At 41.3% G+C, this 27,298-nt stretch overlaps 1 protein-coding gene across 2 annotated transcripts in view; it reads left to right on the top strand.

The window, feature by feature from the left end:
* The first annotated feature begins 506 nt into the window (after positions 1-506).
* LOC131691286 (microtubule-associated serine/threonine-protein kinase 3) overlaps positions 507-27,298 on the top strand; it is a 49,060-nt gene continuing 22,268 nt past the window's right edge. Inside the window, exon 1 of one of the 2 annotated variants that reach the window (XM_058977572.1) lies at positions 507-764. The gene's annotated coding sequence lies outside the window, so the exon portion shown is untranslated. Of the gene's footprint in view, positions 765-817; positions 1,222-27,298 lie in introns of those variants that run through there. The other variant, XM_058977570.1, reaches the window with a different exon arrangement.

Genomic DNA, 27,298 nt, shown 5'->3' on the forward strand with positions numbered 1-27,298 from the left:
TAATAAATTCGAAGACAAAATATTCTTTCTACGAAAGGCTCTTTCAAATGTAAAACTCACTTTCGTTAATGTGCTACGAATAGTTTTAATTTGCTTCGTAGGGTTAAATATCAAACCCTGCTTTTACTAATGTTCAATATCCGCTATAGCGGAACAAATTGAGTTGATCAATCTACATACAATGTCAAACAAATATCTCTTACTAATTACCATTATAAAACTAGGTATCATTATTAGGCTTGTTCGAAATTTTAATTTTAATAATTTCTTTGACTTCGGGTTTTGGTAACAATTAGTCCTTTTCCAGCTTCTAACCAACCCTATGTTTTGACCACCACGTATTCTCACTATCCAGATCACTGACTCATTGCATATGAGATGCTTACAAGTTTTTATGCTACGCTGCTGCCGAGTCTACTTTGATCGTCAGGTCGCAAACTCCACCTGTGTGCGTGCGATGATTCTGTCTGTCACTGTGGAAAAACATCGCGCATCTACGAACACAGAGTCGAAGCGGACCAGCTAGGCAGCAGTGGTTCGCATCGACTGACCAGTTTTTCAACTTGTTTGTACCGAACGAGACCCCACGGCGAAGTGCTTTTGTTGAACAGTGCAGTGAAAATATTTCCTATTCTATGAATCAAGGATTAAAAATACACCATCGGACGCCAAAATATTGCCTAGTTTTACGCTTGGAACAGCTGGAGGTAGAAAATTGTTAGGAATGAAAATGTGGTGCTTCAATCGTAGGAAAACAGAAATCGGTAGGTGTGAGAAGAAATTTTCCCTGATCAATCGTTCGTTCTTCCACTCCTTACTGGGTTCGATTGTGTGCAACATGAACTGTGCTGGCTGTCAGGCAGCATAACCTACACATCCACGAGTTTTCCCACCTGTATGTATGCATACACGGGAGCATCATAGTGGTGAAGCTGTGTTTACATTCTGCTACCGCGTTTATGTACAAATTAGGGCAGATTCAGGCTGACACGAAAGTGGTAGTGTGCAATTTTGACAGCTTGGCTGGTCGCCCATCGCCTCACCACGGTTGGCCATGAAAGTGACAACAAACCAACATAGAATCTGATAGCGTTTTCGGTGTAGTGCAATGTCAATAACAAAAATACCATGAGACCTTCGAGAAAATACATTATACGTCTCCATTGTAGTGCTCATTCCTTCTGGATTCAGCCTTTCAATATTGATTTTGTCCGAGAACTCGTAAGTATGTATAGACATAAAAATTTAACTCGTGCTTGTTGCCAATTAAAGGAGAACCGATCACGCTCTAAAAAATCTCAACTCAGTAGCATTTATAACGTTCTTATCACGCTGCCAACGTCTGTTATTTGGACCATCTGCAAACCGTAAATTGCTCTTGTGCAACATTGTTATGTCCAGCCAGCAATTCTTGCTTCATAGCAAAAGCGAATCAAAGCATATAAAGAAGCCATGATTCGAAAAACACATGAAAAAAATGAACCTTACACCATTAGAGGTCGATTTCTTCGCACATTTCCTGCAGCTCGCAATAAACACAATAAAACAGAATGATCGCAATACAGCAAACCAGCAACATTTCGAACCGGCTTGACTTTGGCTGCAAACCGAAAAGAGCTACCGTGCCCCCCTATGTGCTGCTGGAGTGCGTCGTGTTGTTTTTCTATTTTATTTATTTTGTTTTCTTTGGAACCTCTTGGTTTGTTGTCGATGCGCCTGCCGGCGGTGCTGAGCTAAGCTAAGCTGAGTATGGCTAAATTGATTCCACTGCTCATCACAATTCAATTGAAGCCGAGCAAGCGAACTCAACCAAGCCGAAAGCGAAGAAGTGTAAATTACACTTTGCCATCGACCGGGCGACCACTTATAAATAATGAAAGTAAGTTTTCGTTCGTTCATCGAACGCTTGAACCGTCCGAGATAGTGGGTCCGTGTCCGTGGCTTGTTTACAGCAAGATTAGCGACGGTCTCGTTTAGGCTACTGAAATGATTATTGTAATTAATATTTGCATCTAATTACAGGGGTGCTCTCATGCAAAGCTTTTAGGTCTTGGTATTATACCCGTCGATGGTTAAACTACGGCTCAAGGTGCAGTGTTTGATCACGCCTGCAGCAAGTTTTCAGCATTCTGACATCTGAAACAAAAACCGTTTTAGCCGTTTATATAAAAAAAAATCACGTGATAAACTTAAAAATTATTTCATTTTAAGTCAGAATAAATTATTCTTATCCTAATAATCAAATTTTAAGGTTGCATAATTTTGTCGTATAGGCAGCAAATATGGGTCTATTTGTTTCGTTTTCCTCGGTCAAATTGTAATATTCGATAGGTTTCTTGAATGTCGTGTTTCGCTCAAATTTCTTCCATTTTTTTGTGCTATCAAAATGCAACTGCTTGGAGTTTTCGTCTTTATTGAAAGATGACTAGATAACAGTACTCTATCTTGACAGATAGCTGGTTCAGCAATTGATGTTTCAGCTGTGATTGCAATGACCTCAACAGCCATTGGGTGGTGGCGTGCTTATCACTGTGCGCCATGATATAAAAATTCGAGTTATTTGAGCCTAATTGATGGGAATCAATTCCTCTATTTCTTCCAAATACCTCGATATTAATCCAGAATAATATTAGTTTTCTAGGTGACCTAGCTGGTTTGACGTGGTGTCTACAAGTAATGTATTACTGGACTCCGCCCAATCTATTTTTCATCTACACGAATTCTGTTCTGAACAGCTAGAGCAGAACTACTTTTCACCAAAACAACAATGACTCGAGAATGGACGTGACCTGTGCTTTGTAATCGTTCGGGAATATGCTTGCTACTCTTTCGCAGACCTTTCAAGCACTCAAATTTCTCTGATTGCACAGTTCAACTAAATCTATTTTGTGCAAATAAAATTATTATTTTATAACCACCGCGTAAAACCATCTAAGACATAACTTCGTTAAAATCTTAAACAACTTTTGCGGATGATTTCATATTGATTTTTAATTGTCAACAAAGTTGTAGACCATCAAACTATCATATTCTCACCATATTTAGGTAAACACTGTTTTCTCTCCACTAAGGAGAAAATTGTTCAAAACCATCTTTGCGCGTAAAGGGCGCAGAAACTATAACTAAACTAGTTATGAATGTGTGTTTCGAATTCCAGAAGGGTCACTAAGCCGAGCGTGTCGACCCGTCTACCTAACACGTGATATCCTAACCAGGGTTTTTTTATATATAACTTAGTTTATTTAGGCCCAAATACGGTAGCTTAACGAAGCCGATAATTCATTTTAAGGTACATCGCGCGTGTTAGTGGGGGAAGAGAAAGCCGTATTTAGGGGCGGCTTGCTCCCCTCTTATGTTAGTAAAGGAAAAACGTAGGAAGTGGGATAGATATTGTAAAATTTTGTAAAATTGACATTCTCGTTGGCTGGTTGATGATTGTGGGGGATATGCACACTTTATTGTAGTGGTTTCCTGTAATCGCAGGGGCGAGGGGACGGTCGATATTTCGGATGATTATTGGCACTCCGATGCTGTCATGGACGGTTATCAAGAAAGGTATGCATCGTAGACTCGTGAAGCAATGCCATATTGTAGATACAGGGAGAGGTTGACGAGGTTCTACTGTGAATGAGAGGGGAAAATGTATTAAACTTGGACATCAATAGTTTTCAAAAAGGTGTAGATAAGATAAATGTAGGGCCAGGACGTCCCGGACTGGCACATAGGGTGATCTACCTCGGGCCCGAAGGGAATCTATTAGTTGGAACCTGGCACAGCCAAACAACATGCTCGATGTCGTGATAGCCGTTCTCACAAACACAATGATTACTGTCAGCAAGCCCTATACGACGGAGATGCGCGTCAAACGAGTAAAGTAAACGCCTTGACATCGTACGTATAAAGTCCCGGTTCACATCCAAGCCCTTAAACCAAGCATTCGTTGATACCTTCGGGATAATGGAATGTAGCCACCGTCCCAGATGCCCATTGCTCCATGACGTTTGCCAACTTTCGAGCGTCCTCTGACGAGAGATACTGAAAAATTCATTGAAGCAAATTGGTCTTTCGTAAGTGCCCGCAATAGAACAATGTGACGGGACCGAAACCAAGGTAATCTGATAAAAATTTTCAAATAAAGCACTCAGATATTCCCGTATTTTCCCCAGGAAATACGGTGAGTGCTTTCCAGGCTTCGCCGCACGGATGGCCTCAATGGAGCTGAGACTGTCCGAAACGATGAAGTAATGGTCTGCGGGCAGAGTGTCAATGATCCCGAGAGTATACTGAATGGCAGCTAATTCTGCAACGTAAATTAAAGCAAGATCATTGAGTTTGAATGAGGCAGCAAGATTTTCGTTGAAGATACCGAAGCCTGTGGACCCGTCGAGAATTGATCCGTCAGTGTAGAACATTTTGCCGCAGTCGACTTGATGGTATTTATTATAGAAAATATTTGAAACCACTTGTGGGCGAATGTGATCCGGGATTCCACAAATCTCTTCCTTCAAGGATGTGTCGAAAAATACAGTTGGAGTAGAAGTATCTAGGAGATGGGCACGGTTAACGTTATACGAAGATGAATTGATGTTCTGTGCCATATATTCGAAGTACAAGGACAGGAATCGGGTCTGAGAATTAAGCTCGACAAGCCTTTCGAAATTTGCAATCACCAATGAGTTCAAAATATCGCATCGAATGAGCAATAGATACGAGAGGTCCCAAAATCGATTTTTTAGTGGAAGGACGCCCGCCAGCACTTCTGAACTCATCGTATGAGCCGAGTGCATGCAACCCAAGGCAATACGCAAACAGCGATACTGGATTCTCTCTAGTTTGATGAAATGTATGCTCGCAACGGTTATTGTACGGAGAAAGATGATCCTTTGTTGGGACTACTGTTTCAGATACCTAATGTAACATCCCCAGGTACCTTTAGAGTCGAACCAGACCCCGAGATATTTGAATGTTGAAATCTGAGCAATAGTTTTATCCATTAACTGAAGCTGTAGTTTCGCTGGTTCACGCTTCCTTGAAAATACGACTAGCTCAGTTTTCTCCTTAGAGAACTCGATACCCAGCTGGAGAGCCCAAGCAGACAAATTGTCCAAGGTATTTTGCAGTGGTCCTTGCAAGTCCACGGCCTTGGGATCTGTGATAAAGACCACATCGTCATCTGCAAGTTGCCTTAGTGTGCAGGAATTGACAACACATTCGTCAATGTCATTCACGTAAAAATTGTAGAGAAGAGGGCTTAGACATGAGCCCTGGAGAAGGCCCATGTAGCTAAATCGTGATGTCGTTAAATCACCATGCAAGAAAAGCCTTTGTTTTTCAGACAACAGGTTTAGCAAAAAGTTATTTAAAATTGGTGAAAGACCATGCTGGTGCAACTTCTCATAAATAATGTTGATAGAAACGGAATCAAAAGCCCCCGTAATATCCAAGAATACTGATGCCATCTGCTCTTTGTTAGCATATGCCATTTGAATTTCTGTTGAGAGCAACGCAAGGCAATCGTTCGTCCCTTTGCCTTTGCGAAGCCAAATTTTGTATCTGACAGTAAACCATTTGCTTCGACCCAATTGTCGAGGCGAAACAAGATCATTTTCTCGAATAACTTCCGGATACAGGGTAGCATTGCAATCGGTCGATACGAGTTGTGGTCGGAGGCTGGTTTTCCTGGTTTTTGGATGGCGATGACACTCACTTGTCTCCAATCATGTGGGACAATGTTACCCTCAAGAAACTTACTAAATAAATTCAACAAGCGTCTCTTGGCAGAGTCTGGCAGATTCTTCAACAAGTTGAATTTGATTCTGTCTGGCCCTGGAGCTTTATTGTTACATGATAAGAGAGCAAGTGAGAACTCCACCATCGAAAACGGTGTTTCGTTCGCGGTATTGTAAGGCGACGTGGCGCGGTAGATTTTCTGTGCCGGGGCGGAATCCGGACAAACTTTCTTGGCGAAATCGAATATCCAACGGTTTGAATATTCCACGCTCGCTCTCGTTAGCACTGTTTCGGTTTCGCATACGTCGGGCCGTGCCCCAAAGAGTGCTCATCGATGTTTCTCTTGTTAACCCGTCGACAAACCGGCGCCAGTAACTGCGTTTCTTGGCTTTCATTAAATTTCTCATTCGCTTTTCTAATATCGCGTACAGTCGATAGCTAGCGACTAACTCGTCGTTCCGGAAGGCTTTATACGCGGAAGCCTTCTCCGCGTACACGTTTGAGCACTCTTTATCCCGCCACGGGTTGGGAGAGCGTTTTTGGGTGTTCCCGTCGGGTACTCGTTTCGTCTGAGTTTGAATCGCGATATCGAGAATCGATTTGGACAAAGTTTTTGCACTCTTCCTCCGGGGGGAAGTACCTGTGTTGAATTGATAGTTTTGGATATCTCAGCAGCGTAGCTCTTCCAATCAATGTTTCGTGTGAGGTCATAGGAAACATTGATTGGTTCCGAAGATCTTGAACGAGTGGTGATTGCAATTACAATCGGCAGGTGGTCACTACAGTGGGGATCAGATATTACCTTCCACTTGCAATCTAACCGTAGTGATGTCGAGCCTAGAGATATGTCCAGTGCACTTGCTTGCGCTGGTGGTCTAGGAATTCGTGTCATTTCCCCTGTGTTCAGAATTGCCATATTGAAGTTGTCACAAAGGTCTTGAATTGTGAAGGATCGATTATCGTCGTACAGACATCCCCACTCTGTACCGTTAGAGTTAAAGTTTCCAAGAAGCAGGTGGGGCGAGGGAATCACGTTAGAGAGTCTTCGATATCCCATCATGGCCCTAGGAGGAATGTAAATAGAAGCAATGCAAAGATCGTTGCCTTTGATTGTTGTTTGACAAGCGACAACTTCCATGCCTGGCGCCGAAGGGAGTCGATTGAAGGAGTAACACTTTCTGATCCCTAAAAGTACCCCTCCACATGAGTCTTCTCGATCCAAGCGTTAATGTTAAAATCGTGGAAGTTGAGGTTTATATTAGAAGTAAGCCACAGTTTCACATAGGGAAAAGGCATCACAATTATTGTAATCTAGCACTGTAAAACAGTGATCAGATCCGTGATTCCGTTTAATAAGTTAACCATCGAAAGCTACGATCGCTGCAAGGAGGGGCCATTGTTCAGGCAACTGTTTTAAAATTGTTCTTACTGTTGGTAGAATAGCAACCAGCAAGCTTTTCATAGGTTCGGTAATGTTGAAAGCTGTGAATATCCAGTCCACAATGTCAGAGAATTTAAGGAATCCCGTTTTTAGGTTGAGTTTCTGACTGTAAAATGGGAGCAGTTGGGATTTTTGGTGCCCCGGGGAGCGCCGAGAACTCCTGGTTGTATCTCAATTTCCCAAAACCAGGAGGTATTATCTTCGGATTTGTGGCAGCACTTCCAGTTGATGAATTATTTTTATTTTGTACCCTTGTTTGTGACAACCTAGGATCCTTACGAGGAAGTCCATGTGAGTTTTGATTAGGTCTTTTTCTAGAGTTTCCAAGCAGAGTCAAAGAATGCCCCTCGCAAGGGTCGTTAGAGGCGTTATCGTCAGTTGGCCGGAGAACGAATGGGTTTTCGGAGATAAGTGGAACAACTCTTTTAAGCATTTCTGCGTAAGAGCGTCTGGAGTGATCTTTGGCGGATCGCTTCAGTTTATCCGCGCGAAGTTTGTACGTTGGGCATGTCAAAAGTTCTCGCGGATTCTCCCCACAGTAAACACACTTCTCAGCGGCCCTACTGCAAGTATCATCCGCATGGCGTTCCCCACATTTGCCGCACCGTTATTTATTGCTACAGTAGGTGGCCGTGTGACCTAGCTGCTTGCAAATGGAACAATTCATCACCCGCGGTACGAACAGACGCACAGGTAAACGAGCTCCTCCCACTTCAACGTAGCTCGGAGGTGCAGATCCGGCGAAGGTTACGCGAAACCAATCTGATGGATAGTAATTCCCATCTTCGATGGACTTTGAGTGCAATTGCTTGCACTCCAAAATCTTAACTGATTGAAGGTTAGGGCCCCTTAAAGCGGCCAACCCCATCATTCATCAGATCATCGACAGTTAGACCCGCATCACTTACCACACCGTCGATCTCCACATCACGAGAAGGAATGTAGACGCGATACTCCAGCGTAAAGAGGCTATTGCTAACGATACCATTGGCCTGTTTCAAGTCACCAACGACTACGCGCAGTTTATCTGACTGAACCTTTTTAATCTCGGTTACGGCCGAGTAACGTTTTGTCAGCTCCCGTGCAACAGTTATGCTGTTTAACGGTTTATTTTTGGGCCGAAAGTATACCATCCAAGGACCAGCGGATCCATCCTGGTAAACCTTGACTCGGGGGGGGGGGGGGGGGGCTGTGAGATATTGGGGGAAAGTGGGGGAAGTGGATCGCCCATAACATCATCGGTTTCCGAATCAGATACACGTTCCTCTTCCCCATAATATTCGTCTTCGGAGGGTGATCCTTCTGTTTGTTCCATTTTGTTGCGGGAGCAACACGCTCGACCACACTATTTAACTTAAGTCAAAATAAAAAATCAAAAACAATAATAAAAAAAATCGATAGGTAAAGTAAAAAACGAAACACTTCACCAGTTGGTTCCTGACGAGCTGGTAGGTGAATTGATCCTTCGTTTCTTTTGTCCGTCACCCGCGTGACCTTCACACAGTAGAGAGCTGGTATAGCTCGTCTAAACAAAGCCGTCTTTCAGGCAAGAAAATTGTTTCGTACCGCACTAAACTGCACTACTTGACACAATTTAACGTTTATAATGTTTATACTCCAGCCCTTTCTGGGATAAACACCTTCACCGATATCGCCTAGCTCAAGGTAATGTTACAACAAACAACGCGCGTGTGTAAACTGAAAGGGCGCTCGGTTACGAATGATCCTAACCAAGGTTGTTAATACGATACATTTTTTTACGATAATTTATCGGCGTTAGTCGTTAACGATAATCTATCGTCATTGGAAAAATCGTTAACGATAACTGTATCGTCGTATGCATCGTTATCGTCGATAATTCATCGGTTATCGCGACAAATTTTGCGTTACATTTCCGTTTATTGGAGTTTAAGTTGATGCGGTTAACTTTAAATTTAGAAATAAAGATCCATTAAAGGGAAGTTGTTGGCAGTTCAAAATCAATTGTTTTGGACATTTACAATGCACAGGGGGTACCAGAATTTGTGGATATAGCGACGAAGAAAACATGCTTCGACTTCAACGAAGCCCCAAGGGAAAGGCAATGGAAACGGTACGTTGTCGTCTGTTGCATCCTGCCAACTTACCGGGGGTTAGAGCGACGCTGAGAACCTTGTTTGGGAGACCGGAAGTCGTCGTTCATTCGCTGGTGAATAGGATCCGGGACATGCTATCGCCGAAAGCAGAAAAACTGTGCACGCTGATCGATTTCGGAGTTGTAGTTCAAAACATCTGCGCGACCATCACAGCTCCAGGTCTCGTCGAATATATGTGCAACGTGGCGCTACTCCAAGAACTTACGGAGAGATTGCCGCCTTCTATTAGACTGAACTGGGCGTACCATCGGCAGGGACTGAACAGAGTCACTCTTGCGGAATTTGCAGACTGGCTCGGGAAGTTGGTTGAAGCAGCGATGCCATCTCGAAGCTAGAGAGACGTGGAAAGAAAAATGACAACTACATCATAGATCGAACGATTACTGCATCAAAGGTCTGTCTCGTTTGTTTGGACGAATGCAGCGGTCCAGACACGTGCGGCAAGTTTCTCGCCATGGGCGTCGGGTCCCGTTGGACAGTTGTGAAAGAGCAAAGGTTATGAAGAAAGTGTCTATGGAGGCATTACGGTGCCTGCCACGTAACACCGTACGGAAGGAACGGTTGCTCGTTCATACACAACACATTGTTACACGACGACAAGCGTTTGCTCCCGAACCAGCGCAGCAGCCTAACGAGAGTTCAACAACACAGAGCTGCAACACGCATTTGAAGAGGGCGGGAAAAGTTTTGTTTCGGTACGATCTATGGTAAGAGAAAGCAAGTTACAACTTATGCTTTTCTCGATGATGGGTCGTCGGCGACTTTGATGGAGCACAGCCTACTGAGATAATTAGATCATAAAGGAACGCCCTATCCATTGTGCTTGAATTGGACGGGTGACCACCAGCGGAGAGAAGATGAGTCGGTTTTACTGACGTTGAAGATATCCGGTGTAAATGACACTCGCGAAGTGTTCGACCTTCCGGAGATTTATATGGTTAGGGATCTTTCTCTTCCGAAATAGTCGGTCTCAGTCTCGCAGTTGGCAACTTAATACAGCTACCTTAAAGGTTTGCCATTAAAATCCTACGATGATGTCTCTTTTTGGATCTTTATAGGGATGAACAATTGCCGCCTGGGTCACACCCTGAGAAGTGTTGAAGGTGGTGAGAACGAACCGGTGGTGTCCAAAATCCGCCATCGATGGCTTATATACGGACCATGCGCCCTGGAATCTGGTACGACGAACTCCGGCTATAGCAGTTATCACAGATTCCTCATCTGCTCCTGTGTTAAGGAAGAAGAAAGGGATCTGAATGCGGCACATAAGGAATACTACTCAATTGAGTCGTTGGGAATGTCTGGTGCACAAAAATCGCTACCCTCAAAAGATGAGGAGCGCGCGATTAAAATTCTGTCAACCGAAACACGACTGGTAGGAAATCGCTACGAGACCGGCCTATGTGACGAGAACCCGAATTAGGTGCGGCGTTGCAATCGAAAATGCTTGAGTACGAGGAGAAGGGTTACATTCGGCGGCTGTCGACAATGGAGAACGGGGAGAAACATTCTAACGACTGGTGTTTGCAATCTTCCCAGTACAGTCGACTTTCTACTTCTGCCCAAGTCAGACGTACAATCGAACCAAGTGAACAACAACTAGCAACCTCTCGATCTAGTGTGCATTGTCTCGAGAACAAAGGAAACTTTTAAATAATTCTTGCGATCATGAGTAAAGTTGACGAAAAATCTCTGCTCCGACCGAACACAGCGGTCGTTGACTTTAAATTCTGTTCCATAAGATTGAGTTTTCGTGAAGTGGAATACCTGCTGAAAGTGAAGATGCAGCTTAGGCTCAAGGATGTTATGTATCTACAGTATCATCATCTTCGCAATGTAGTACTCATATCATTCAACACGTTAGCCCAAGCCGAACGTTTCGTTTTGCAGAATAAATTGAAGCACGTGGCTGATAGTGATAAAGTTGGAATTAAGTTTCCCGTGTATATAGAAAAGGACTATATAGATGTAAAGCTACATGACCTATCACCACGTACCCCTCCTGAACTAGTTGCAGAATACATGTCACAATACGGAGAAGTAGAATCCGTTACACCTGATACGTTGAGAAATTTCTTCCCGGGTACACCTAACGGTGTTCTTGTGGTGAGGATGCGGATCGAAAGACCTATCCCCTCCCACTTGACTATAAAACTCAAAACCCACGAAAATGCTATTATTAATCAAACTACGTCATGCAGTCACGAGGGGCAAACTCCTACGTGCAAGTATTGTAATCAGACTGCACACCACGGACAACCTTGCGCGGAAGATACAGAGTGCATCTCTACCGATTGCCAAAGAATCCACGGAAAACCAACTCAAAAAAGAGTTTTCAATACCAATACCCGAACCACAAACGGTTGCAAAATTTGTGGCAGCTGTTCAGTCCATATTGACAACTGACAAAGCAGCATCCAGCACCCCAAAAACCACTGTAGGCAACATCGGTGAAGAAGATAATAACAATGACGACGGATTTACATTGGTCACCCGTAAGTGCAAAAAGCAGGAAAGAACATCTGGTCGCGAGCACCAAGGCACTTTTAACGATGATGACCTTGATGTGGAGGACAGGAGAGAACTGAATGGTCCCCATGACGCAGTAGGTGAGCCGCGAAAGAAGGTCTCCGCTCGCAATAAAAAGTTGCGCGCACGAGATCCAACGGACAATTAATAATTTTATTTATTTTTATTTGTACATATTGTAAACACATGAAAGATCCACGGCTCCTTTAAGCTACGGCTATGAGCCGTGTCAAAAAAACGAAATAAAAAAAAGCTTCCCAGTAACCAACCCGAACAAACCGGGGAAGCTACGAATCGTATTCGACGCGGCTGCAAAGGTCAACGGCGTCTCACTAAACTTGTTCCTCCTAACGGGACCCGATCAATTGATGTCACAGTTCTGTATAAGTTTCGCGAGTTTCGCATCGCCGTAGTGGGATGTTCTTCCAAGTACAGATGAAGAAGCTAGACCAACGAAGCCAGATGATTCTGTGGAACAACGATAATCTGGAGGATGAACCCGAAGGGTATGCGGTAGCAGTTATGACGTTCGGTGCGGCATGCTCTCCGAGCTGTGCGCACTACGTCAAGAACCGAAACGCTGAAAGATTCGAAGAGCAGTATCCACGAGCGGTAGAGTGCATAAAGTATGAGCATTATGTTGATGACATGTTGATGAGTGTCGAGGATGCCAACAAAACGAGAAGTTCTGAGAGCATTGATGGCAATATACGATCCTATGGGGTTCATCGGTAACTTCCTCATCTTATTGAAGATCCTGATGCAGGAAATCTCGCGTTCCGGATGTGGTTGGGTTGGTGAAAACAACGGGAAGTTGGCCGAAAAGTGGCTGACGTGGATCGAAGCGTGGCCGAACGTCCACCAAGTTAAGATTCCTCGCTGCTACCGAATTATTACATCTGTCAAGCCAACCAACAATGCGGAATTGCATATTTTCTGCGATGCCAGCGAGAATGGGATGGTGTAATGTGCGATGATTGGATCTAAAACACGCGTAACCCCTCTGAAGTTTCTATCCCTCGTCTTGAACTGCAGGCTGCCGTTATTGGAGCTCGTCTAGCCGACTATATCGTCAAATCACATCGTGTGAAGATCGTGTTTTCTGGCCAGACTCCCGTGCTGTGATATGCTGGTTACGATTTGACCATCGGCAATTACCGAGCCGTTAGTGAATTTCGAGCGCTTCTCCAAATGGAAACGTCTGCTGAGATCGATGGCATATGCCCATCGTTTCATCATGAATATTCATAAGCGCATCGAAGAGGCCCCCGCCGAGCTGGGCCCACTAACGCAGGAATAGCTGAAACTGGCGGAAAGCGCAATTTACCGGATAGTTCAACAGAAGGCGTACCCTGACGAAATGTAGTTGATCCGTAACAATAGCTCAAATGCCAGTCCGTGGAAACGTACCTTGCCAAGAACCAGCTCGTTGTACAATCGTACCATCGATGAATTCGGTATTCTGCGGATGCGAGGGCGTATAAACGCATGCGAATGGGTTGACGAGGCGACCAAAAACCCAATCCTGCCTCCAAGACGGAATCTCGTGACCGATCTGGTGCTCGCTGAGTACCACGCTTCTTGCCGTCATCAGAATCATCACACAGCGCTGAACCAGATTCGATTGAAATTCAACATCCCCCGTCTTCGTTCAGAGTTCGATCGTGTCCGCAGAAACTGGCAGCGAGACAACAACCCCCAGCAAAATAAACATCGCAAAACCTATAATTGTATCTTAACCTACAATAAATACTTAAAAAAGCCAGTCTATTTTCTACTTCTGACGCAGTCAGACGTACAATCGAGCCAAGTGAACAACAGGCCTCTCGATCTAGTGTGCATTGTCTCGAGAACAAAGGAAATATCGGATTATTCTTGTCATCATGAGTAAAGTTGACGAAAAAGCTCTACTTCGACCCAACGCTGCGGTCGTTGACTTTAAATTTTGTTTAAAACGACCGAGTTTTAGTGAAGTGGAATACCTTCTGAAGGTAAAAATGCAACTTAGGCTTGCGGAAGTCTTGTACCTTCAGTACCATCATCTTCGCAATGTAGTGTTAATATCATTCAACACGTTAGCACAAGCCGAGCGTTTCGTTTTGAAGAACAATTTAAAACACGTGGTTGAAAGTGACAACGTTGGAATTAAGATTCCCGTATACATTGAGAATGATTATATAGATGTAAGGTTATATGACCTATCACCTCGTACCCCTCCTGAGCCAATTGCAAAATGCATGTCACAATACGGAGAAGTAGAATCCGTTACACCTGATACTTGGAGAAACTTCTTCCCGGGTACTCCTAACGGCGTTTTTGTAGTGAGGATGTGGGTTGAAAGGCCTGTACCCTCCTACTTGACAATAAAACTCAAAACTCACGGAACTACAATTATGCAAACTACGCTATGCACCCATGAGGGGCAAACTCCTACGTGCAAGTATTGTAATCAGACAGCTCATCATGGACAACCTTGCGCGGAAGATACAGAGGAAAATGCATCTCAACCGATTACCAACTCATCTACGGCAAACCAACCTAAAACAGAATTTTCAATACCAATACCTGAACCGTTTGTGGCCAAATTTGTGGCAGCTGTTCAGAGCATAATGACAACCGCAAAAGAATCATCCAGCACCCCAAAAGCAACTGTAAGCAACATCAGCAACGAATGCAGTAACAATGACGACGGATTTACACTGATCAACAATAAGTGCAAGAAGCAAGGGAGAACATCTGATCCCGGACACCAAGCCAGCTTCGACCGGGACGTGAAAAACAAGAGAGAATTAAATGACCCCCCTGACGCTGTTTGTCAACAGACCTCGCGAAAGAAGGTCTCCGCTCGCAATAAAAAGTTGCGCGCACGAGATCCAATTAATTAATTCTTGTTCGTATTTTTTATTTTTACATGTATTGTAAACGTATAAAAGATCCACGGCTCCGTTAAGCTACCGCTATGAGCCGTGTCAAATAAACGAATTAAAAAAAAAAATACTTAAAATTATCTTCTAATAACGATTCTGAGATACTTTCGGTTGAAAGCGTGCCGGCTGTAAATTGGCAGGACGTTAGTTTAGTTTTGTGGAGCAGAAAAACCCGTATTATTCAAAACGGAATATCACAAAAATTCTGAAAATTTCAAAACCAATTCTGCACTATTACGCGTGTACCCTTAATCGATTCATATTTTTACTATATGGTCGGTGTTCAGTCAGACTGGACTAAGTCGCAAAACATCAAAAAATGAGATAATTATAGCAATGGATACAGAATTTCGTCAGCTACACTCGACTCTTGCCAGATTTGAAATATGTAACAATAAACAAGAATTACGGCAAAAAATAATTTCCAATCATAATGTAAAGGATGCTGCGATTCAAACTTTAAACTCGTTTTTCTCGAAATCAATATTTTGTCACTTAGTCCGGTCTGACTTAACACCGACCATATGAATTAGAAAGTTGCGCATAAATATTTAACTCTTCTTTCGTTCCACTGATACAGGTACATACTGTGAGCATTTTTTTACTTTTAACCTTAACGAAAGTATCCAAGACACAACAAAGTTGACTCATTGTCATACTGTTTTCTGTTCTAATATAAAACGTTCGTCGCTTCGAGGGGTTAACACATTGACAGAGAACAATGAGACCCTACTGAACAACTACAATAAGCACCGTGTACAAATGTGTTAACATACGTTCGCGTGTCAGTCTCTACCAGTTTACCAGCGATTGTACTATTGCTAAGCACACAATCAGGTTAACCTTTACCGATAGCTAACCTCGCCTCTCACTCGCTGCTATGCTCGGTGTCCGGTCAATCCCCTCGACGGCTCTCCCATTTCACACCACCCAGTTCACCACCGCCGCGGGTTGGTGCGAGAATTCTTAACTTAAAAATAGAACATTTATGAGATGTTTTTGTTTTCGTTCACAGCTAAGACGGACCCATGCGAATGATGTGGATCGATTTGGTTGATATGTGACACTGTTGACGGTCGCCACTCGCTGCTTTGAGGTGTGCGCTAAGGGATTAGAGCGAAAATTTATTCGCGGCAGATTTGCTTGAACGTTGTTTTTCACACTAATTGCCTACGGTCAATGTCAGCCAGCGTGTGAAACATACAGGGAGTCAGTATGAAATTTATAAATACCACCCACTTGCCAGCGAGCGGCGTGATCGGTGCGTTGTGATCACTACACTAAGCCGTGTATGGAGCTGGCCTAGAATGGCGATGTGCCAGCGAGACACAGTTGTGGCAGACAGGTTGGGATCTCGGATGACGATGTGGAATAAAAAAATTAAACCGGATAGGTATTTCCGGAAGTCGCTTCCAATTCCCGGCCATCGGCCACGATTCACGGTCGATGTCATGACAGATATTACCCAATACGAACCGGTATAATAAAAATGATAACCATTTCCGATAACGGTACGAGCTATTCGAAAGCGAGGGTGGATATAGTGATAGCGATTATGTGTAGGCACATGAGATATAGTGTAACAAAGAGAAGCCGAGTTCAGCCATTGAGGCATTGATTTATACGTCTAAAAATATCGCGTGACAAGGGTTCTTTATAGCTTCTCTGCTCTATGCGATGAAGCGGTGCCCTTTGATAAAGCTGTTGAAATTGTATACTGGAAAGTTGGTAGTTCAAGTTATGTTAGCAAAAAAAACAGGTGCTGAATGTTAGTAAGTAATCGAAATATCTCACTGGATCGGGGTAACGCAATTATATCACCACGAGTTATATCGTTCAGATGACGAATTGAACTGGAAAATCGTGTGAGCTGTTTTCCTTGATATCCATTAGATCATACGATTGATTAAACTGAGACTGTGTGTAGTGTAGTTTATTGTCAATCTCCTTTTGGGATCGGCGATATACAAAAGGTTCAAATGGATAATTTTTATTCTATTCTAAAATCTAAAGATGAAAATCCCTATTATGATCATCTATGATACGTTATGCATAGAACAACCGTTCCAAACAGACACATCAATAGCCTTAACACTGCAAACGAGATCTATTTCTCGACTACAGCAATGGATCACAACATGCCGGATTAGGCAACGTTTACCTCTGGGAGGATATTGAAATCGGTTACGTAAAGACTATTTACGCATCACCATAAATGGCAAATGGCCAGGACAGTGCAAGCAAATATTTAGCCATAAGCCAGCGATATACGCACAAAAGAAAGGGAAAAAAACGTATGGCATATATTTATATAAAATGAATAAAATTACATATTCATCAGCCTACTAGACCCCGGTCGAGTAGTAGTAGGCTAGTGGTACGAAAAAAGAACCTTGTCAAAGTCATGAAACTGGAGGAAGTGGTGATTTACCTGATCCTCAATGCATTTATTACACATTTATTATTTCCATCGCGTTGACCAGTGCGGGTTAGGTGATTCGTGAATGAGGTGCTGAAACGAGCAAAAAGTGTTAACCTTTGTGTTTCCAGCGTAGGAATATCTCAGTAAGATTATTTAAAGTGAATAGTCGGGTATGCGCGGAAAATCCAGCACTAGAAAGACGAAAACGGAAATTAGGTGAAGTTCGTTAGTTTTATTCAGAACACCTTTCGGCAATTTGTTGTTTTCAGAAAGCCCAAGTAATAAACAGGTCGTCAAATGGTCTCCGTTTGCATTGCGTGTTACAATTAAGAACAGATATGCTATACATCGCTAGTCACTATAAGTTGCCTTTGAAGAAATAGTGCTGCAACATGGTGACGAACTACTTAGATAATCCCCGGTCATCTTTGTATATACATCTAGATGAACATGTGGAAAGGGCCTAAGCGCATATTAAAGTATTTTTGTTTATTTCCGTCAATAACTCGGCCACTTTTGCGTTTGTTCCTTAAACTTCCGGCAGTCGCGCTAGTGCACTGAGTGCACTCTACTCTGAACAACTAGCGAAATCGTCTTAGGGCATCAGCTGCTGCTAGTTCAGTGAGCCATATGCGCGACTTCCGGAGGGTTAACTCTTAGCAGGGAGGCTGTCATTTGGCCTTTTGCTCTTTTCATGTGTTGGACTGAAATGTTGGGGTTTAGTGTGTCTACTATTCTATCCCCTACTCTACTCACTAAGCAACGGCGACGGCGGTGGTAGAAGGCAGGCAGTTTGTTTTGATCGAGCTGCGAAAGAGACCATCGATGTTTAGTTACTGCTCTGTCACTAGGGTGACCATACGTCCTGGTTTCCCAGAACATGTCCTGGTTTTGAACTGATTGTCCTGGTGTCCTGGGATGTCGAAAATACTTGAATTGTCCTGGTTTTTATCCCCAAAGCCTATTTTTTCCATAAAGTCTTCTGATTGACTCTTGTCCAGGTTGCAGTTACGACCGCAACCATGACTGCAACGTGAACTCTGAGGTAAACTAATCTCTCCAGCAAAGTACGAGAAACCAAACCCTAAAGTGCTCGAATCACGAAATCTTTTGAACATCGCTTGCATGTGGAATTGTTCTATCTTGCTGGAAATCTTCGAACATTTTTCCAGCTCATAAGAGAAATAACCGAGACATCAATAACTATCATGGAATAACTTAATCGAGTACTGTCTCGAACTAATGATTATGGAACTACCCTAGTAACAATTGAGGTTATATGGCAGTCTTGAAGCCCTTCTTAAAACTTAGAATGCACTTGTAGTGTGCTATAAAACTAGAAATGTTACTTGGGTACTTCAGAGACTAACCTGCCATGTCAAACATCCTACATAACAGATACTATGGAACGTCACGCTCAAACTGATATTACTTACACCCACCTATCTGCCTCTTCTGATAGAGTGAACCACGTTATGACAATTACCAAAATGGAGAAATTTGGGAATAATTGTAGTTTTACATTTGTTTCGCTACTAGTTCACAGATAAGGAAGTAGTGGTTTTCGTTGGAGATTGCCAGACATTTTACCTCAAGAATAGCCTTGGGAGGCTTCTTGGAACGAGTACTTAGTGCTAAAGACTCTTTGGCGGTGCTTCGCAGACAATTTAAAAATGTTTCATCTCATCCGCTCAACTAAGAATTACAGACTTCTCCAACAAGCTTGAAATCTTCTCTGATTGTGGTGTAGCAAGATGTATAAATCAGGAGAAGTGCCCGGGTTGCAAATTCTCACGACAGACATTCTGGTAGGAGGGGGAGGCTCTTAGATTGTCCTGGATTTTCACTCGCTTGATTTGGTCACCCTATATGTCACGACAATGAAAAAATTATGCAGCATTAATTCTCAAAGGGAAAATTGGATTAAAACAATGTGTGCATTAAGGGCACAAAACCTAACTTAAAATTAAGTTTGATTTTTGTGTTTCGAATGACTAACGAGATGAACTCGAAACACAAAAAATCAAACTTAATTGAGGATCAGTCAAATGAACCAAACTTTCATCCCAAATTTATCTTTGAGTGGAGGGAAGTAGCTAAAATCGTACTTTTCGGCTTCGAAATGCTACAAAACAATTCAAGATTGAAAAAAAGGAATTGAAGCCTCCAGCCTTAGTGACAGGACTAAGCTAGTACCGGATTGACCCTAGTTCCAAAAAAACGGAGACACTATTTATGTTTCTGAGCAAACCTTAGTCAAGCGTGACGTCCCACATGAAACTTTGCTCAGGAACATAAATTGTGTCTCCCTTTTTTTGGAACTAGCGTCAATTTGGCGCTAGCTTAGTTCTGTCAATAAGTTAGTGTCGTATTCTGATCAGACGAAGTCGAAACGCAAATTCCGTAACTACTTTAATATGTTGTTGTGTTAGTTGTGCTTTTCGCGCGCAAAGATGATTTTAAATTATTTTCTTCCTAATGGAGAAAAAATAGTATTTATTAAAATTGTTCTCCCCTAAGGAGATATATCGCATAGTGTACCTCTTATGTATTTGGGTACAGATTGAACTGATTGCCGAATGCTTTTTCCTTTCCCTTTTCTTATTTGTGTCTTGCGATCTGCTACCAATCTGAAACATTTCGATGTAAAATTTTATTTGATGTGCGCGGAATGTAATTGCATTTTGAATTTAAATCAGTTCGCTCACGAGGCGACAGGGCACACGCCACAAAAATATTCACTATGGATTTTGTTCTACCTATTCCAACGCTGTTGCTGTTACCGCGTTGGAATAGGTAGAACAAAATCCATAGTGAATATTTTTTGTGGCGTGTGTCCTGTCGCCTCCTGTACGTACAGCTAAAATCTAAGTACTTCCGTTTAGTGTAGACAATTTTAATGTTTTGATTCATTTAGTTTATTCATTTTTCTAGTTATTTATTTTATATATTATATTCATTTGACAATTTTAGTATGTTCATATATTTATTCTTTATATTAAATTAATTCATCTATACATTCTTATTCCGCTATCAATTTATAAGTTTTGACATCGAGCAGTGTTTTTTAGTCAAAACCGTTTGATCTGTTATTTTGTTTCGATAGTTGTCCTACGGGAGCTGTAGAGCTGGGCCCATAACGGCTTCCCGTAAGAATCACACACTATAATTGCAGACTGGACGGGAAATATCAGCCACTGTTTAAGACCAATTGCATCGCACCGTAATTCTGATTGTGATATTTAGTGTACGGTTCAGATGTGCGAGCGTAGGGACTGTACGATCGTGTGGTAATGTGCCTTTAGTTGTGCGCGCTTGAGACCGCGGCAATCAAACTATAAGTACTGTAGCGTTCACTAAATCGTTTGGTCGTTTTTGTGTTTGCGGAATCTTGGCGTAGTTATGCATGGATGATCGCGATGGGATGTCCGTCTTTGTGTATCATCGCGAAGGGCTCGAGCGTTTTGTAAGTTAACATGTTCGATCGCGTGGGCATTTGTATGTTGCGTGTGCTAGCGTGTATGTAACTTTGCGTGTTTTAAATTCGGCATTTATAACCATGTGTCCATTCGTATATTCGCGTATGTTCTTGGATGATCGCACAGACCGTATCACTATAATTCACGATTATGTCGCCGTGGAACAAACGTGTTGTCTAGTGGATATGAGCGTAATTTTTCCAGTGTTTCAAATAAACCACACAATTCACTCCAAGGAGACTGTTTCCAAAGGAGCGGTGGAAACCAATCATTGTTATGCACGTTTCTGGGAGTGAGTAAAAAAATCAAAGCAATCCAAGTAAGTTTTGACTCTTAGGTTTTCACTCCTGGTTTTGGCTCCTCCAGTTGTGATTCTTGTTCGGTCGCCGCTTCTAGAACGAATTTAATTTCAAACTTTGCTATCAGTTCTTCAAGATTTGTACGTTTTCTCCATTATTCAAGCAGCACATATAAATTGATGCTAATCTTTTGTTTTCAATTTAATTTTCTTCAACAAATATATTATTAAAACAATAGTCACGGGGAAACATCCCAAATCCGGTGAAATATGTCTGCTGGAGTGAAAAAATCGAAATGTTCAAATGCATAGTGGAAGGATGCAAAGTAAGTGTACTATTTATTACTGTAATAGCCGAGTACGTTAACCATTGAATGCTAACCTACGAGGTCTATCGAAAAAGAAGGTTTCGCCACGAACTGTACCAAGGTTCTGTTTTGCTTTGTGCTTGATAAAAATGAATATTAAAAATCTAAATTGAGCTCAACATCGGGCTTTTAAACTGTATAATTATAATCTAGTAACCTGTTTTCAATCCTTGGCGGTTTTCACTCCTCAGGAGCCAAAAACCATGAGTGATGAAATCATGGATTTTAATGATTTGAAAAACTATGGTTTTTTCAACGCATGCTGATTGGAGTGATTTTTGAAACACTGAATTTTTCTGATTAGTCCAACTGAAGGCCAACTGAACCTAAGCTGCTAGGGTCGAAAGTAAGGATTTCTGAACGTAGCCGATTCATGTTTGCGCGAACACGAGCGTTTGTAATTTCAATTTTGATATCGCGTTTGTAAATTTATAAGTGCTAAAACGTTCATTTAATCACCGGGGTGTTATCCTGTTAGCGAGATTGCGAGTGTAGATATTTGTGGATAATCGCAAAGGACTTGAGCGTTTGTACGTTAACGTGTTTATCGTGTGTGTTAGCGTGTATGTAACGTCGCGTGCATAAATTCGATTTTATAAGCGAGATGGAACGTGTTGCCTAGTAGTCTGAAGTCATGAGTCAAGACTGCTTGGGCCGAGGGTAGGGACTTCCGGACGTAACCGATTCATGATCGCAATGGGATTTGAAACCGCATTTGTAAATTTATAAGTGCTAAACTTTTCTCTTAATTACCGTGGTGTTTTAATGTTGGCGACCAGGTTTGTGTTATTGCGAAGGCCACGAGCGCTTGAACGCTTTGAATGAGAGAGATTGTGAGTATGTGAAAGTATATTCAATTGCTAGTGTTAGTGTATTAGTGAGTGTTAGTACGAGTCGAATTTAAGATATACTAAAAAAGGAAAAATAACATCCCGAGCAGAGGCGACGCGTGGTTTCACCGTTAACCTGTTCAATGTACCACAAAGGCCCTCAAAACATCACAATCATCTCTAATTCGACTCCATGAGACGTTTTTAGATCAGCTGAATATTTCTTGTTTATCTCTTCTGGCGTTACTCGGGTGGGTTCGACGTCCGACAAAATCGTCGATTCCATCCAACATCTAAAGAATAGGACCAATGAAAGATGTTCGTCGACGGGTTTTCTGTTCGCAAGAGCTGAGCAAAACAAATTTGTTGTCTGAGTACACTGAGACTTTCGAACGCTTATCACGAATCTGTTTCATAATTCAAACGAATTGTTCCATAAAATACACGAATGTCTTTATAATATTTACGAGCATCCTTCGCAATATGAACAATTTTTTCTGAAGAATCCCCAACATAAATATGAACCAAAAATTCATATCGCGAATTTATTCGTATATCTGCTAAAAATAGATTAGATGCTTTAATTTCGTGAACTGAAAACATGGCGACTTGATGAACAAAAATTTTCGTAATTTTAAATATTTTATGCACATTGCACGAAATTCATGGTATAAAACGAAACTACGATGAATTTCGTGAGTAGTTATAAATCATGGTATGATATGAATTAACTTGAAATGTAGAATATTGTATTCTACACACAAAGAAATATTTGTCCTTCTGTATAATAAAGATTGAAATATTTGTCAACCGGTTTAAAGTCTTCCCTCAACTATTTCAAATGGGATATAAATTTGAATGTTCCTCGTGCAATTCATTGAATCTAGAAAAAAGAAATATGTTTCTCGTGAAATATCGAAGGCATAAGATATTTAACATCAACCCGTTCATTATTCCAATAGAACACGAGATCATTCGAACAATCCCTGGTTTGAGTTTATGTCCATTTTCCACTCTCAGTAGACAAGTTTTCAACAATCAATTTATTTGAGCAAAAGTTATTATTGTTGAACCAACGAAACACATACGCGCCTAAAACCAATATGCCCCAAGTGCAGCAACATTTGTTAGGGCTACCAAGAAAGCGTTCGACCGACTGTTATGAACATACGGCGCTACGCGCTCAAAAATTATAAATCGCTCTCGCTTGCACACAACTCTAACGCCCATATGGACGCTATAGCAATGCACGCTGGTTCAATATTTGACTTGAACCGGTGAACAAGGAAATAGAAAAAGCCGTCGCCCATGGCATTCTCGCTGCTGTTCCGGCCGTCGCTCATGCAGCTGCTCTATCCAGAGCATGTGGTGAGAGTATGAGATGCGTGCATGGCTGAGATTGAACCGTTCATGGACAGAAAGAAAATTTTTGAAATGTACTTGGTATGCTAGGTTGGTTTTGTCGTTTGGATCAAATTGTCGAACTTCAAGGTTGGAAGATTATTACTTTCATTTAAATTAATTTTAGTGCTGCTGCTATTAATTTTGACTGAAATGGATTTCTGGTCAGTTTTTGTTTATCTGTTCAATGAACAGGTTGAACGTACCGACGCGTCGCCTCTGATCCCGAGTAAAGATAACAAAGATGTTAGATGAGTTTAAGTAGGACCGAAAAAAATACCGATATTAGATTTTATATAGAAGTACAACAAGCACAGTAGAAGAACAACAATAGCAGATTAGTGAAGTAGAAGAAAAGACCACATGTAACATGCAATAGAAGTACTTAAACTTATATAAACGCCAGCAAATAGTATTTAATAGTAATTCATCTTTCTGTTGCGCTCACTGGCTAAGTATAAAATAGACAGAATTATTAAGAAACCTAGTAAAGCACCACGTAAACTTATTCTGGGGCCAAATTAATACATAGTCTCCTAACGATTATTAGCAGTCCCAAGAATTTTGACATTCAAATTCTAGGATTCTTTTAAATTTTCAAATAAATTTCCATTGCTGGGCACACCTCCGTGAATCCGATTATCCGACAACAAGACGATCCGATTCCTTATAGTAGGTTGAAAGAAGTGGATGAGCTCCTGATTTAAAAAAATCTATAAATATTTGAATCAGCTAAAGGATACACAGTAATAAGCATTACCCTGTCAGTCTGTTATAGGGGTAAAACAACCTAGAGGTTCCCCTCAGGCCCACTTACTATATCGTCATTTTTATCTCACCAACAATGATGCCTGGTGGTGTATTAAGACGTCACAATGTTTCAGGTCTCAGTTTTTTAATCTAATAATTTATTTTAAACGGCTCAATGCGTTAGCACAACTGAGTCGTGGATCTTTTAAGTTTTTTACAACATAAGTAAAAATAAAAAGAATTAAGAGTGTTTATCTGCCAGATCTTATTGACGCAGTTTGCTGCTGCGTGTTGAAATCCTTTTCCTTGGCGGTGAAGCCGCTTGGGGGTCATTCAGTCTGCCTTCTCTCGCGTTATCGTTCCCGTCTGCTTAATGGAAGACCGCCGATTCAACAACATTTCCATAACCACCACGATGTTGGATCCATGGGTATGCATTAAACCAGGATTCGTTACAAGGAGGTGTTGTGATCTTGAAGACTTATTTTTCTTCAATGATTTAGATGAATGAAAAGCCTTATTTAGATTTGAATTATTTCGAATTCATTATAAGTAAAAGAGCAAAAGTGGTTTAATTGAAATAGAAGATATTCCAATTCCAAAATTTATGTTTAAAATATAACTAAAAATGTACTACATGTTGTAAGCTCAAACAATAAAAATTAAGAAATGTTAATTTAATTTGTTTGTCCGGGAACGAGTTTCATTTCTAGAAATGAGTCGACACTGCCAATTTATGCGTTTTTTATTTTCGATCTGTTGCGATTTTTCATGCGGATTTTTATTTTATCCTACTAGAATCCTCTTGTATATGTTCAGTGTATTTGATTAGACGATGTGCCCAAAACCGTTATTAACAGGGTCCATACATTTAGTTGGACCAATATAAAAATATCACCTGATATCCACTAGACAGCACTCGGACCGGGAACTCTGGTGATATGGAAGAACTCATTTTCTTCAAGCATGTGAACCGTACATGGAAAATTGAGTATCAGATACACGGTCCGGTTCGGAATATATACACGTGAAGTTACACGTTAGCACACGCGACATACAAACACACACGCGATCAAACACGTACAAATGTTCGAACCGTTCGCGATGATACACGCGATCGCGAAGTCCTTACACCCGCACATATCTGAACTGTATAATGAATTCTGCGTTCAGAATCACGGTCCGCTGCAAATGAACTTAAGCAGGGGGTGACATTTTCCATCTCGTCTGCAATTGTACTGAGTGATTCTTACGGGGAGACCCTCCGAGAACCTAGCTCTATAGCTCCAGTAGGGCAACTCTCGAAAAAAAATTCTGCCCGTGGCTATAGGTACCAAAGCAATACTAAAAATTGAATATATTTTCAATTTGAAAAATATATCAGATTCCAAAAAATAGTACATAAATCGCACAATGCTTTATTTCTTCTTAATCGAGAAAAATTGAGTCAAAAGTATATTTTCTCCATTATGGAAAATATTGTTTAAACCCATCTTTTGCGCGAAGAGCACAAAACCTACATCTAATTTGGTTATGAAATTTGCGTTTCGACGTTATCATCAGAATTCGACACTAATGTAGGGACAGGATGAAGAGAGCGCTGCATAGTGGGACCAATCCATAAAAAGTGGGACAAAACCTATTTGTCACCTTCGATGTCATTTTAGAGCGAGCATTTCTTCGTAGGACAAGTTTACAATATTGTTCTGCAACTTTTTAAATAAAATATTTTTTGATTAGAATAGGGGGAGGGGGGGGTGTGCTTCTCTAATCTTTCGGCCATAACATCACATGATTTGCTATTCTTAGTATGTATAATAAACATAAAGATGTGACACTAGGTGCCAAAGGCGCACTAAAATCCTATCAATCCTATTTTGCATTGTCTTGTCTACTCTAAAGTTATCACCAAGTTGCCGTTCATAAATGACGTCGCGATTTAACAGTTGGGAAAGCGTGACGTAATATATAATAGAAATAAAGGCGATAAAAAGTAAAAATAGATTTGAGACGTACTAGTGGAGCCGGGATAATAAAACCAACAACAATTTGCTACATGCTTGGAGGAGAATATTTTTTTCTGCGAGACATTGTTTATGAATGGGCCTCAAACATACAATATTCCATAACGAATATCACGTAACATCGATGACACAGCAGTGGGATTATGGCCAAGTACCCTCCGGGTCGAGCAAAACTGAGAAGCAACATCAATTTAGGCACACTGAACAGACGTCCAACCCATGCGTAAAAGTTGAGTAAAAAAATTGCGGCGCATGCAAAGGTAATTGTGATGGTACTGAATTGACAGTGGACCACACAATTGATGTCCAAATCATAATTATATTGGGATGCGCCAGTATGACGACGAAGTGAGCGAAATTTTATTCAAATGGCAAAACAAGTATTTAATTTTTTTTTAATTGGAACCTCGATATCTGTTCTCTGTGACTAAGTTGTAAAATATTCAAATTTTAAATTATTTCTGATTAACAAACAACACACTCCTGGCAAATTTATATACAAAATAATAATAGAAGTCAAAATATTGATTTTAGGTTATTGATTCCTTAAAAAAAGTTGTATTTTAGTGGTAACTGCAAATTTGTAGAACATGTTAAGTCAATCAAATAACGTTTTAACACGGAGAAATCGAAAATCTTATTTTTAGGCCATATTTACCAAAATCAACAATTTCGCCTCGAAAATGTGATCTGATTCTGTGGTATCTTCTACGAAGTTATTCAAAACATAGTATTCTACAACTTTGCCGAAGACATCCACCCTTTAAAAAAATTCGTTTTTTTTTGCTTTTTTGCGGGTACTCTACTTTAGAATAATCAAAATTATTTTGTTCAAAAAATTGCAGAATAATATTGTGGTCATATCCTACAAAGAAATGCTGGCTCTAAAATTACAACTAAGGCCTCAAACAGATTTTATGCCATCTTTTTGCCTTTCTCATATAAAGAAAGGCTATGCAATCAC

Source organism: Topomyia yanbarensis, chromosome 3 (genome assembly GCF_030247195.1).
Source record: "Topomyia yanbarensis strain Yona2022 chromosome 3, ASM3024719v1, whole genome shotgun sequence".
In the NCBI taxonomy this organism is placed as follows: domain Eukaryota; kingdom Metazoa; phylum Arthropoda; class Insecta; order Diptera; family Culicidae; genus Topomyia; species Topomyia yanbarensis.